At 46.4% G+C, this 11,595-nt stretch overlaps 1 pseudogene; it reads right to left on the reverse strand.

Annotated features, from left to right (window-relative positions):
- Positions 1 to 9,644: 9,644 nt before the first annotated feature.
- Positions 9,645 to 11,188, reverse strand: LOC144095417 (uncharacterized; annotated as a pseudogene).
- Positions 11,189 to 11,595: the final 407 nt, after the last annotated feature.

Consider the following 11,595-nt stretch of genomic DNA (forward strand, 5'->3'; position numbering starts at 1 on the left):
TTTTTACAATTCAAGAAAGGAAGGACCAAGGATTAGAAAAACTACAGGCCGATTAACTTATTGTTCGTTGGCTACGATTTATTTACTAAGGTAATCGGTATAGAATTAGAGGAACCATAAATTTCCGTCAACTAAAGGACAAGGGCGGTTTTCGTAAAAGCTACTCGGCAGTAGACCTTAGTCATAGCATCATTCAGATTATAGAGAAATGCGCACAATAAAACCAACGCCCATACTGCTTTCAATCCTAACGAGAAAAATTGGAGGACTCTTAAGCTTCGCCTTTAAGAGTGGAACGTGACAGCGTGTTGCAGCACTGCCAGGGAGTCCACGGAACGTCATCACCCGTTCGACGCGATGCCTTGCTCGTTAGACAAATCGCTCTGCTACGTACGGTGAAACGGACGCGCGGAGCGGTAAACCTCGTAGAAGCGCTGCCAGGCGCCTTGCTAAAACGCGCAGGACTCAAGTTGCAGCCGTAGTTCGTCGGCACATCGTTCTTGACAAACCCGATGCCAAGAACGCCAGCATAGCTTCCGCGTCGAGCGAACGGGCATAATAATAATAATTGTTTTTTTAGGGGGAAAGGAAATGGCGCAGTATTTGTCTCATATATCGTTGGACACCTGAACCGCGCCGTAAATGAAGGGATGAAGGAGGGAGTGAATGAAGGAAGAGTAATAGGTGCCGTAGTAGAGGGCTCCGGCATAATTTCGACCACCTGGGGATCTTTAACGTGCACTGACATCGCACAGCACACGGGCGCCTTATTGTTCGTGGTGAACGCGCTTTGGATGTGCGCTGTGTTCGCCACTCACCGCGTGATTCCTGCGTGCCCGCACGGCCCCACTGCGCCCGAACGAGACTAGCAGGAGGCGCTGCAGTCGCGCGCCATCTGTTGGGGCAGTGGCGTACATTGCGAGGAGGAGGATGAGAGGATTTTCTCTCACGGCCGACGCCGACAACACCGGCTTTTCTGCGACACGAGCTCCTTAACGCTGTCGCGTTAAAACATCTCAATAAGTCGAAACGTCACTACTCATGCAGCCACTGTAGGAACTAGGGCTTAGATGAGACATATCGGTATAGGTACGGGAAAATATAGCTGATGTAGTGCCACCATTTACCTTAAGAAAAATTATAAAGTTACAAACAGTTAAGTTGTCAGGCAGAGACAAGCTCAGGGGTTTTTCAGAGAACTGCGCTTGAAAGAGTTGGTTATAAGGGTCAATAAAAGAATGGCTTAGTTTAATTCAGGTTTGCTCATGACGTTACCTTTCTATGCAACTGAGGGGACAAACTGCACAACATGAACGCAGAGATAGACAAAGCAGTACACCTGGCCTAAAAATTAACACGAGGAAAGAGAGAGTAATGTTTAATAGTCTTGGAAGGTCATAACTGTTTAAGATAGGCAGCGAAGCATTGTAAGCTGTCATGGAATAAATCATTAAGGGCATTTTGTAACTGCGGGCGCATGCCAAGATAGTGAAATGACTTGGAGAGTAAAAATGCGGTGTCTTGCCTTCTGCAGGCATTCTCGCGACACGGACAGCCGCTTACCTGAATCCTTCAAGAAAAAGCTTATAACAGTTGTATCTTGCCAGTACTCACGTTTGGGGCGGGAACTTGGAGGCAAACGAAGTCTTGAAATTCACTTCAGGGCAGCCCAGCGAGCTAAGTAAAGGTAAATCAAAGTTCAGCGTTATGAGAGAGAAAGAGAGCCCAATGGGTTCGGAAACAAACGCGAGGTAATCATATGCTAATTTAAGTCAATAAGAAGAAATGGCCATGGGCAGGGCGTATTGTGAGGTGACTGTGGGTAAACAGAATGGATACCAATAGAATGCAAGTACAGCAAGGGACGTGCGAAATTTATGTGTGCGGGTGAGCCTATAGGAAGTTGGCGGAGATAAGGGGGCTTAGATGGCACAGGACAGTGTTAATTGCCGGGCTTTGAGAATGGCCTTAGTCCAGCTGTGAGCGTAGTTAGGCGTAAATATCGCGCTTGTAGTTAAGCTGTCTCGTTCACGACCGCACTAGGATATTAGATCGACCTTTTTCAAGTGATAATATGGACTAGGAATCGCGCCACACTTATGGGCTTCGGAATAAATTTAATAACCCGGGGCTCATTAATGTGCACCGCACTTCCAGACAATTGCTATTTCCCATAGCGGCTTGAAGAAAATGCAGTTTCCGTACCTGGTACCAAACCCACCAAATTGGTTTCGACAGCCGAATCCCATAGCCCCTAAACTACCGCCTCACGTTCAAGTATCTTAGCGTTCAAGTATAGATTCTCAGTACAACAGATTTTGAAACGACTGCACAACCACAACTGAGCGTTTCAGTATACTTCAGCGAGTATTCAATGTGTTTACATGTCGGTGTCCTAATTAGGAGTCTCAATCCTTGGCAGAGCACTCGGCTATGTGTGTGCAGCTTTTCACGCACTGTCTAAAAGCTACGGTTTTCATGCGTCATGTTGGTAATTACACTCTAACTGAACTGCGTTTCGTGGTAACTCAACTTACGGTGTAAAGCGAATTGAAGGTTATCGGTGTTGTTAAGACCGAGAACTTATAATAAACTGCACATCTCCAACCAAAATTTTAACCTTAACCCAACGTTTCGAAGCCCACTCTGCTCCTTCATCAGGGGGGACTGAGGGCAGTAGCTAGCGTCTTTTGAGTGTGGAGGGGAGGGGCGGGGGATGGTGAAAAGAACGACAGCTGTGTCGCAAAAGACGCGGGGGAGGGGGAGGGGGTTTAGGCTGTTAGTCACGCTGGCGCACTGCAGGGAGGTGCTGAATGGCGACTTTTTTTCGTTGCGTTGAAGAGCGAAGTCCCTGGGCATATACTGGGGGCAGGTTTCCTTTTGTGCGGTTGATATTGTTCGGGGTGGTTTGGATATGCCAGGATTCCAGAAGGAGCCTCTTGTGGTAATTTGTTTGGGTTCCGAGGATGCGGGTTTCTTCAAAGTTGATTCTATGGTCGGAGTTCTCGCAATATTCGGCTACTGGATTGTGCTCTCTTGCGAATTTGCGGACATCGTTCTTATGTTGCCGAATTCTTTCTTTGAAATTTTTGGTTTCGCCGATGTAGCTTGCGTCGCAGTCGGCGCATGGAATTATGTAGACAATGCCTTGGGCTCTTTCTCTCTGCGGCCGGTCTTTGGGAACAGGTAGGCAAAGCGCAACAGCATTTGTGGGCTTGTGCGCAACCTAGAGACCTGATTTTTTCAGGATTCGGGCAATGGTTTCACTGACACCTCCGACATAAGGTAAAGTGACGTATTTTGGTGGTGGCGTTGGTCTTTGTGCTTTGATTTCTTGACGAATGTTGTGTTTTTAATGTCGAATGATTTTTTGAATAAAGTTTTTTTGGGTAGCCGTTCATGATGAGTTCTGTGAATATCGTGCGTTGTTCTTTTTTTCTGTCAAGTCCTGTGCTGCAGTGTGTCTCAACTCTTCTGAACAGCGTCTTCACCACTGATGCTTTATGGACTGTCGGGTGGTTTGAAGAGAAGTGAAGATACCGGCCTGAGTGGGTTGGTTTGCGGTATACGGAGAATTGAAGGGTATTGTCGTTCCGGGACACGAGGACGTCCAAAAACGGCAGGGAGTTTTCTTGTTCCACCTCTAGCGTGAACTGAATGTCATGTTTTACGGAGTTTAAATGACGAAGGAAATTTTGAGTCTCAGATTTTTTGATGACCGCGAAGCAGTCGTCGACATACCTGAGGAAAAGCTTTGGTTTCGAGTGGAATGAGTTGAGGGCTCGTTGTTCGACGTGTTCCATTTTTTAATTGGCCATGACGACAGAGATGGATGCGCCCTTTGCTGTTCCTTTCACTTGTGGGTAAAATTCTCCGTTTGACGAGAAGTATGTGTTTGATAGGCACAACTCCAGGAGGCGGCACACATCATTTAAACTCAGCGGGGTTCGTGCGCTGAGTGTGTCGTCGCGTTGTAGGGCGTCACGGCTAGCGGCCACCGCAAGCTTCACGGGGATGTTTGTGAAAAGGGACACCACGTCGAAGGAGACAAGGCATTCGCCGGCCTCAAGGGTGGCTCGGGACACCAGTTCGATGTAGTGACTGGAATGACGGATATGTGTCGCTGTTTTTCCTGCGATTGGGGATATTAGTTTGTGATGGTATTCTGACAACGAGCGAAGAGGGGAACACCGGAAGTCGACAATCGGGCGCAACTACGACCGCACGGCAAGTGCGGGAAAGCAAGGCGCTGTCGTAGCAACGGCCATGTGTTAACGCGTCATGGTGGCAGCCAGAACCGCAGCCAGAACCGTAATCCCGCATTATACAATTTTAAGAGCTTGTTTTTAGAGGGAGAGCATGCATATACACAGTGATCACACATGCCTGACAACACTGCTTCTTTCATGTCGCGTACGCGTGGTCTGCTTGTAAAAAGGGCACAGCCATTTTAAGTGTCCTTTGGGAGAAAAAACTATGAACTGAGAAATCAACCCTCGAGGCAGTGCAAACTTAGGAAAAATATGATTCGCTCGCTTTCTCTTGCGATGTCCTCGGTTTCGACGTATGCTACTCAGCCTAAACGTCGGATGCGCCGGCTCAGTGGTTAGGCTCTCGGCTATTGATCTGGAGTTCCCGGGTTCGAATCCGACCACGGCGGCTGCGTTTCGATGTAGGCGAAAAGCTAAGGCACCCGTGTGCGATGCGATGTCACTGCACGTTAAAAGATCCCCATGTGATCGAAATTATTCCGGAGTCCTCCACTGCGGCACCCCTTCCTTCCTTTTTTCTGTCATTCCCTCCTTTGTCCCTTGCCTTACGGCGCAGTTCAGGTGTCCGCCGATATGTGAGACAGATACTGCGCCATTTACTTTCCCATCCCCCCCTCCCCCCCCCCCCCCCCCAAAAAAAAAACCGGAGCGATCCTGCAATACTCTCAACGCTGCTCGTTCGGTGGCGCTGTTTGCAAGGCGACTGCGGCGACTCCTAACGTATGCGCGTTGCCTATTGAGCTGCTGTGCACTAAGATCAAAATTGACCGACGGCGATTACGTTTAAATCGCGAAATTAAAACAGGGGACAGGGCACGCAGCGCACTTCGAAGATAAGCTTTCGAACGCGGCGAAGCGTGTAGCAGCCTACTGATATCACCGAGACTTCTTAGCTAAGACGCTTCAAAATTGGAAACAGCTGTCTTACGTCAGCCCTTCAGGGCCACATACTAAAGCTTTACTACTCCCCCTCCGTAGCTTCTTCGCCGTGTGCGCGTGAGTTTGACATTGTACCGAGGAGAAACCACGTGACAGCTATGACGTCAATCAGCCGCCGCCTTTCAATTTCTGCCTCTGCCTAAAGATTCGTGCTTTGTTCCTCCATTTCCTTAACTCTTGTATCGCTTTGAGCGAGTCTCTCTTCTAGGTTTACTATTATATCCTCAAGTTGCCTTGTCCTAGTGTGTGACACAGTGGTTGCACAGTTATGTCCAATTGGCCAGCTCACCTTCTCCGGTCCAGACGTAGACAGCCATCTTCTTCACCTATGGGAAGTACGAAGAAGCCTTATCAGAAGATGGAGGCAGCAAAAACACAACAGCAAACTGAAGCTGAAGGTTACCGAACTTATCAAGAAGGCATCAGAGCACGCACACAACACCGCCACGCAAAACTGGCAACAGTTCAAGAAACAGAGGAACACTAGGCATGGCCTGTACTTGGAATATACTAAGAGCCTTGATAGACCCAATAAAAACCAAAATGAAAAGCGGCAAGTCTATGAAAAGACTAAGCCACACCTTCCCCGAAACGGAAGACGAACTAACACAGGCAATGAGGGAGAAATGCTACGACCCAACCACGCACCCATAGCAAGACCAAGAATACCGAGAAGGAGACAACCCCGAGATAGATAGGCCACTCACCGTGGAGGAAGTAAGGACATCCATAGGGGTATCCAGAAAGAATACGGCAGCCGGAAAGCACAGAGCAAATATCGCTACCATTACAAAAATGGGAGACATGGCCATCGCCGAACTTACCAGGTAGCTTAAAGAAATCTGGGAAAAAGGAATCGTGCCGGCGGAATGGAAACATGCAGAGGTAATTATATTACTCAAGCAGGGCAAAAGACTCCAAATCAAATATCTTAGACAACTCTTTCTAACCTCATGTATAGAGAAGATATACGAGAGAGTGGTCAATGAAAGGATCAGAAACTACATGGAGGACAAGATATATTACCCTGATGCCATGTTCGGCTTCAGAAAGAGACTGTCCACGAAAGACGTACTCCTACAAATAAAGGAGAGAGTCCTCACTGAAAAAGCAAGAAGTGAATAACACTTAATATACCCCTGCCACGCGGGCACTTGTAAGGCCTTAGAAATTAAAGTCCTTTGCCCCAAAGGCGCGTGACGCGCATCTACACGGCAAAGCGAAAGACATTTGCGATAAAGGTCCGTAGCAATAAAGGCGGCCGTAAGCGGCCTTAAAGTTGCTTAAAGGAGCTACCCAGACGGCAGCGCCAGCTAGCGAGCTCAAAGAATAAATAATTGACGCAATTTTTAGTTTTGAAAACGTAAGAAATTTCTAATATATCTTATTTAATGGTTAATTTGGCGTAACAGTGCAGTTAACCGTAGAAGAGGCTACGACATAAGACATCTATCCCGCTAAGAAAAGACTTGAACGCTTTTCAGCAGCCGCATCGACACACACGTGCTTGCGCTTCTCGCTTTGCTGTTTTTTCTTCGTTTGCTCCTTGTTGTGTGCGCGTTTTTCGTTTGCTTGTGTTTTCTGTTTTCCCGCTCGATATAGTTGAACTCCTTTTTATATTTAAAGTGATTTGTTTTTAGCCGTATCTAATTTTGATTTTGTACAAAATTTTAATGGAGGCAGGTAGTATTGAGGCCTCTCAGGCAACAGCCGAGTTGGGCGCGCAGAAGTGCGCAGCAAAAAAAAAAAAAACGAGAGGACCGCGCACCCACCGGCCGGTGCGCGAAACCTGGGCACTTATCCGTCTCTGGGAAGACCACCTCTCAGAACTGCGCGGCGAGAAACGGAACGGGCCCGTTTACGAGGCCATTGCTACTTCACTGGCCGAACAAGGCATCGCAAAGACAAAGGAACAGGTGCACTCAAAAATAGAAAACCTGACAACAGAATATCGGTGAGTAGTGAACAAAGCCAAGTGCTACTTTTATATATACCGGGGATTTATATTAGATCCCTAAGTGTCGCGAAATTTTGTGCCATTACAACCGCGCGGCAGCTTTCAAAACATGCGACAGGTGAGACGTAGTTTTGACTCACATTATGCGAGAGGGGCTGCTGCATTGGGTTTGGGGCAGCTTGCTTTTCACACAACGTGCAGTGTGCGAAAATGCGTACTTGCCGCAGTAGCCTTGTTTATTCAGTAGCAGCAGTTAAAATGGGCATTTGTACGAGATACTCTTTTGACTACCTGAGTGTTGGGAACGTAGTGCTCATGGAACTGTTTGCAGGAGGTGGTCACGAAAGCACACTATCCAGGGTGCCATACTTTGGGCATTCTACTCGGAGCTTCACAGATTTTTGGGAAGCCTTCTAGTAAATGACCGCTCTCTGGTGGAAGAGAGCAGCTGCCAACCTGTCAGCACAGCCGAAGAGGTAATTTTCTTGGAAGAATATGAATCTCCATCTGCAAGGGCGACTTCTCAACCTTTGAAATCTGAACAAATATAAATTCCAGGTTAATACAGAGTAGAAAACTGCTCGTGGGAAAATTCGATGCCCTTTATTCAAGCCAGAAATACAGCTAGATTTTTATTGGTTGGAGTCTGAAGCCGCACTGCACAACAAACCACTGTTCAGAAGTTGCTCATCGAAGGCTTTCTATAATTTATTTTGGATGACAACACCTTTACATATGTTGTGACATGAAGGTGTATCAAACATATGAATAATAGAAGATTTGTAAATTTTTTATTGGTTGGAGTCTGAAGCCGCACTGCACAACGAACCACTGGTCATAAGTTGCTCATCGAAATCTTTGTATCGTTTATTTTGGATGACAACACCTTTACATATGTTATGAGATGAAGGTGTATCAAACATATGAATAATACAAGATTTGTAAATTTTTATTGGTTAGAGTTTGAAGCTGCACTGCACAACAAACCACTGTTCATAAGTTGCTCATCGAAGGCTTTGTATTGTTTATTTTGGATGACAACACCTTTATATATGTTATGACACGAAGGTGTATCAAACATATGAATAATACACGATTTGTAAATCACGCTAAGTGACAAGTTAAAACATATCAGCAGGTGATCACAGCTCTGTTTGTTACTGAGGTGTAACGGACGGAGGCTCATTTCGGTTGTAACACTCTTGTAATGGAGGACAAAAAGATAACACCTTTACATACGTTATGACATGAAGGTGCATCAATCAATGAATGCAAGACAGGTAAATCATGCTAAATGCCAAGTTAAAGCGTATCAGCAGGTGATCACAGCAATGTTTTGTACTGAGGTGTATAGGAGAGGCTGAAAGAGGCTAATTTCAGTTGTAACACTCTTGTGACGGCAGACAAAAAGATGGTTTACCACTGTAAACATAAATATGTTTTCATGGACAACACTTATCAGAGGCCTGAAAGAAAGCATAGCTTGAGGGTTATTTGTTCAATTTATTTGCAAGCATGTGCTTGACCTCCTGTTATCTCCGCCATGGAGACTGGCAAGGTACATGAAAGCTCATTTGAGCTTGAACCAACGGCTGAGGCAGCTGGCACATCTGGTGCTGCAGAAGACCCTGCACAAGGGCTTCCACCACACTTGCGGGGCACAGCAAGCACTACAACAGTTGTGGCTAGTACCAGCCGCCAGCAGCGGAAGCGGAAGCGACCACTTTCGACAGCCCAAGAAACCCAGCAATGTCTGCTGGAGGAGCAGCGTCTCCTGCGGCAGGATCTCAAGGAGTATAGAGAAAAGGAGCTTCGGCTTCGTGAGCGACAAGTAAAAGCCGAAGAAGACCTCGTTCAGGTGCTGAAGGACTTCCTGAACAAATAAAATGTATAAATCTCCGCTTGCATCCATGTACATGCTACTATTGGGCCACAGGCTGCGTGAAAGGCACAAGGCAGTGTTGCGATACAGTGCTGACAGCTGTGCAAGTTTAACAACAAAGCGTCAAAAAGTACCTCAGAAAAGGCAAGGGCGAAAGAACAAGGCAAAATTGATGTGCACTTTCTTGCAGTAGCAATAACTAATCGTGAAAGTACTGACACTGTATACCTGTATACAAAGATATTTGTTCACACAAGACGCATATTGACACATATATCTATATCAGTGCTTGTGTGTCTTGCACAAGGTTAACCATGTCCAAATCATGCCACGTCAGAAATCGCCCTGAAGGAGTGTTTTAACACCAATGAAATTGGGTGGGAAACCCCACTGAATTTCAGTTAATTAACCTGGCTGTTAGACATCTAGGTTAAGAAGTTGACGTGGTGATTGGGGTAACCCATTCTTCTGATTTTGTTTGTGCAAGAAAACAACTCCGTCAGGAAGGTTTGCAGTGGAAGGTAGCAAGACACAAAACTATACCTGCTGCAGTCCCACATTGGCATCAAATGCTACCTAGGATTAGGTATGCTGCTTAGAGGTACAAAACATGGGCAGCACTCTTCGTGATGTTAAGCGGCCTTCTACTGCAGCTGCTGAAAGTAATGCACAAGAGCTGCTCGAACACTAGCCCCACATAAACTTCTAACTGCGTAGTAAGAGCAGGTTGCTCAAAAGCTCTGTCATGCTGAGAAACCTCATCCAACCATTGCTGCTGTAGCCGGGCACCAAAATGTTCACATATGTTGTTAAGTGTACAGCAAGCTCTAATAATCACATTTACATGCCTGATCTCGCACTCCATCCTTTTCATGGTGTATCGAAAGCGGGCTTCCATTCTCCCAAGAGCATTTTCAACAATCCTTCGTGTTTTGGGCAGATGGTAATTGAACAGTATTTTTTCCTCTTGTAAAAGGCCATTATGCGGTAAGGGTTTGATGAGATTCCCTGTCATGGCGAACGCCTGGTCGCAAAGAATAATCGGGGGCACAACAGTGCCATTAATCACTTGACCGGCGTCTTGAATAGCGGTCCTTCAACTGTTTCAGCAAGATCCGATTGACTGTACACATGAGAGTCGTGGCAACGTCCTGGGCTGCCTGCAGAAACATACCGAAACCGGTATTTATGGTCCACAAGGGCCAGAAGGATGACACTGTACCTGCACAAAAGAAAAGAACATTTTGTATGCACAAGGTTACATGATGGAATTATTTAGCGTGTATTTAAAAACAGTAGATCAGAAGAAGCCTAATGCTGTAGCGGGTCGTCTATTTCTAAGGTGAAAACAGAAGCGCTTCAGGACATCGAACGCGAGTAATGTTCACATCCTTGTGGCTGTGCAAGACGCATGAGAGCAGTGACAACTCCATGCCCTGCCTGCACCTGCTCAATAGTTTGTGAGCATCTAATAGAATTAACACACATGTACACCTTAGATGTGGAAAAAAGTATACATGGCTGTGTGTGGATGAAGGCGAATTTGTATATATATGATTACTGAAAATAGAATTATAAATAGAGGTGACAGACTGTAAAGGTGATATTAGATTGCGAAAGACTTGTTTAGATCCATGGAAATTAAATACACGTTGAAAGAATGCTGCAGCATTGTAAGTAGCAATGAAGGTAAATTCACATATTGTAAAAACTACCTTGTTTCACATCAGTTATGCCAACTACGTAATGCACTAAGGAAAAAACAAGGGAAAACCAAGAAAAAAACACTTGCCAGCCTTTGTAGTTCCTATAGTCCACTGCATTCAAGTGGGGTGGAGACACCGGGAAATGGCAGCCATCCAAGGCCCCCACTGCTTGCGGGAATCCTGTCATAGCGTAAAACTCGCTAACATGTTCATCCATCTCGTTTGGTGCCATCATTCGGACACACTCCGGTTCGAGCACATCCACCACAGTCTCAGCAAACTCCCTATATATAGTGTTCACAGTTGATCGCCCAACACCAAAGACTATAGCTACCACCCAGTCTTCAGCAGCTGACCAGAGCTTGAAAAGGCCGATGCCGATTCTCTTTTCTACACTGATGGCCTCCCGCATATTTGTATGTTCACGCTGCATTGCAGGCCGGCACCGCTCCACAAGGTACCGAAAAGCAGCCGGGCCAACGCGGAACGCCTGTCGAAAATGCTGGTCTCCGATGTTCGGCAAAGTATTTTCAAACCATCGCTCGTTGCGGGGAGGCACCCACCTACTGCGGTGCACAGTTCGCAGAAGGAACGTGACGGCTTTGCAATGGACAATGTTTGCGAGAAGTTGTTCTTCCAGTGCGTCTCCGTGCGCCTTAGCCGCATCCGCCGCCGCGCGTAATGATGCCACAGCGGCAATCTTCATGGCAATTTCACACTTCTTTCTAACGTCTTGCCATTCGTCGCTCATGATTACGGCAGCACGCTAACTAGGCACAAACTAATTTCTTTGAACTACGCACAAAGACACAAGAAACAAAGCACGCTTCTCGCACACAA

Source organism: Amblyomma americanum, chromosome 6, assembly GCF_052857255.1.
Source record: "Amblyomma americanum isolate KBUSLIRL-KWMA chromosome 6, ASM5285725v1, whole genome shotgun sequence".
In the NCBI taxonomy this organism is placed as follows: domain Eukaryota; kingdom Metazoa; phylum Arthropoda; class Arachnida; order Ixodida; family Ixodidae; genus Amblyomma; species Amblyomma americanum.